Source organism: Nelumbo nucifera, chromosome 1 (assembly GCF_055504915.1).
Source record: "Nelumbo nucifera cultivar China Antique chromosome 1, China Antique-T2T, whole genome shotgun sequence".
NCBI lineage: Eukaryota > Viridiplantae > Streptophyta > Magnoliopsida > Proteales > Nelumbonaceae > Nelumbo > Nelumbo nucifera.
The window spans coordinates 110,484,651-110,488,171 of record NC_142649.1 but is presented as its reverse complement, the minus strand read 5'-3'; positions in this window follow the sequence as shown (position 1 = coordinate 110,488,171).

Below are 3,521 nucleotides of genomic sequence, written 5' to 3'. Positions count from 1 at the left end.
TTTTTCCTCATGCCAGTTCCTAGTTTCGGTTACAATTTTGTTTTTAATGATTTAACAAATTAATTGGCTGGGTCGATTGGATTGGGTCAAGGTGGCTTTGGGTTCAACCGGCCCACTTATATTTTTTTTTTAAATGGGTCACATTAATGGGTTGATGGGTTGAACGAGTTGGGATAAAGCTCAACCCAAACCCACCCAATTGCCCCCCCTTCATGTAAAGAAAAAAAAAAGGCTAAGAACATCCTTTATAATACAAAATATTAATAAGATAAAAATTAAAAAAATTGATAGCATTCAATCAAGGTTTTTAAAATTCGACGAGATAGGGAATCGTTCTAGGGGATTGGTTCCCAGGTCGAACAGTCCAACCATCCAGTTTGAATGGATGACCAGTTCTTATTTAAAAAAAAATGACCAAAAAATCATCGTTCATGTCAATGGTTTGACTGCCCAGGTGAGTAGGTCACTGAATAAATCAATGGTTTTTGGCTAAAAAACGATTTTAGGGTGAAACGGAACCAATTACCCGATGACCGAACTAGTTGGCCCATTTTGACAAAACAATAAAAAAATTAAAAAAATTGAAAAATAGTCTAAACCATTCAAACGGTTCGAATAGTTAACTGGCCGGTTCAGCGGTTTGCTGACCAAAATCAACGGTTTTGGGGAAAAACTGAACCGGTCAGGTGACCAGTTCCTGGTTTTTCCAGTCCGGTCTGATTTTGAAAACCATGTAATAAAGCTATGGTGTTTTTTCCGTATGATATTAGGTTGTAACTTTTAAAGGTTAAAAACTAATGAATTTATTAATGGTTTTCTAATTGGGTTAACTGGTTGATTGGTTTGTATTTTTTACCTGTTGGTTTTTTGAATTTATAATATATTATAATTAAATATACTAGCGGAGGGGCCCTACTTTGCAAGGGTTGGAATACATTAAAAAAGATAATTCCATTAAGACAATGGTTTTTTAATAAGAAACTTACAATTATAGGCACTTAAGTCTTAAAACTCATATAAAGACTTAAAAGAGATTATCATGTGCTCGTTTTTTAAATATTGCTTCAACAAAACATCTCATACAAAAGAATACGATCATACAATGATAGTTTTGAGTTCTACTTCATAGTTGTCCTTTGTTTCACATCGAAAACTCCCAGTTGACCTGGGCGGTATGACCGTTCAGCCCGAGAACCGTCCAGCCAACCAGTTCCATTTTACCCCAAACCCAGTCCTTGGCCAAAAATCGTTGAATCAGTCAACGACAAATTGACGCATATGGTCGAACCATCAATCCATTGACCCGTTCAATGGTTTTTGGCCATTTTTATTTTTAATTTTTGTTGTCAAAATGAGCCATCCATTTGAACCAGACAATCGAACCATCGACTTGGAAACCAGTGGCCAGAACAATTCTGTTTCCGGGTCATTTTTTCTATATGTCAATAATTAGACAAAATAACTTTGTAGTCATAGTCATGGGAAGGGTGGACATTGCAAGGGATTCCAAAACCTTTCCACAAATCCAAAGTGACCTTAAACACACAAAAAAAAAAAAAATGGCGGTAAATCCACAATACTGAAAAAACCAAGGGAAAAAAATTAGAAAATCAAGTCCAAAGTTCTGCTTTGAATCAGAGCTAAACATACATGCAATCAAAGAAAGAGATAAAGCAGATTGTCTTGTACGAAAACTAAAAAAAACATTACAAAAGAAAACCTAAAGAAAAAACTAAAGGAAAGAAATAAAATGGTGGTAAACCCTAGACTGCTTTGGAGGATCTTAAAGAAGAAGACCAAACACAAAAAAAAGCAGTAAAATGAAAAAAAAAGGAACATACCACACACACTCGAACTGTCGGGCATTTTGGCACAGGAACCGTCCAGGCAACCGATTCCATTTTACCCCAATCCTAGTCCCTGGCCAAAAACCGTTGAATCAGTCAACCACCCATTGACTCGAGAGGTTGAACCATCGACCTGTTGACACATTCAATGATTTTAGGCCGTTTTTTAATTTTTTTAATTGGGAACTGTCCAAGCAACTGGTTCTGTTTTATCCCAATCCGGGTCCCTGGCCAAAAACCGTTGAATCAGTCAATGACCCATTGGCCAGGTAGTCGAACCATTGACCCATTGACCCATTCAATGGTTTTTGGTTGTTTTTTTATTTTTTAATTTTGCTGTCAGAATGGGCCATCCGTTCGAACTGGACAATCGAATTGTCAACCCGAAAGTCGATGGCCAAAACGGTTCCATTTTCGGGTCGTATGAATTACACGCTCAAATGACATAACACGTATGATATTGCTTAATTGACCTCACACACCCATTTTTTTGCCTGTAATTTTTATTGTCAGAATGGGCCATCCATTTTTTTTTATTTTTTTTAATTGGGAACCATCCAGGCAATCGGTTCTGTTTTACCCCAATCCCAGTCCCTAGCCAAAAACTATTGATTTGATCAATGACCCATTGACCCGAGCGGTTGAACTGTCAACCCGTTGACCCGTTCAATGGTTTTTAGCCGTTTTTTTATTTTTTAAAGTTTTATTGTCAAAACGAGCCGTTCATTCGAACCGGATGGTTGAACCGTTGATCCGAAAACCGGTGGCCAGAATGGTTCCATTTTTGGGCCATATGAGTCATACGTTTGATTGACATAATACGTATGGTACTGCTTAATGGACCTCACACACTCAATTTTTTGCTTATAATTTTTGTTGTCGGAATTGGTTGTTCGTTCGAATCGGACGGTCAAACCGTAGACTCGAAAACCGATGGTTAGAATGGTTCCATAATTTTTTGTTGTCAGAACGGACCATCCATTCGAACCGGATAGTCAAACCGGTGGCCAAAACAATTTCATTTTCGGGTTGTATGAGTCACACGCTTGAATGACATATCATGTATGATACTACTTAATGGACCTCACACACTCAATTTTTTGCCTGCAATTTTTGTTGTCAGAGTGAGCCGTCTGTTCGAATCGGACAATTGAACCATTGACCCGAAAACCGATGGTCAAAAGTTCCATAATTTTTTGCTTGTAATTTTTTGTTGTCAGAATAGGTCATCCATTCAAACCAGACAGTCGAACCATCGGTTGTCAAAACGACCATGATTTTTGTTATGAACTAGTCATCCATGCGAATCGGACGGTCGAACCGTCGACCTGAAACCGATGGTCAAAATGGTTCCATCATTTTTTGCTTGTAATTTTTTGTTGTCAAAACGGGCCGTCCATTCCAACCAGACAGTCGAATCGTCGACCTGAAAACCGATGGCCAAAACAACTTCGTTTTCAGGTCGTACAAGTCACACGCTTGAATGACATATCACGTATGATACTACTTAATGGACCTCACACACTCAATTTTTTGCCTGTAATTTTTGTTGTTAGAGCGGACTGTCCGTTTGAACCGTCGACCAAATACCAATGATTAGAATAGTTCTATAATTCTTCGCTTGTAAATTTTTTGTTGTCAAAACGGGCCATTGTACGAACCAAACGGTCGAAT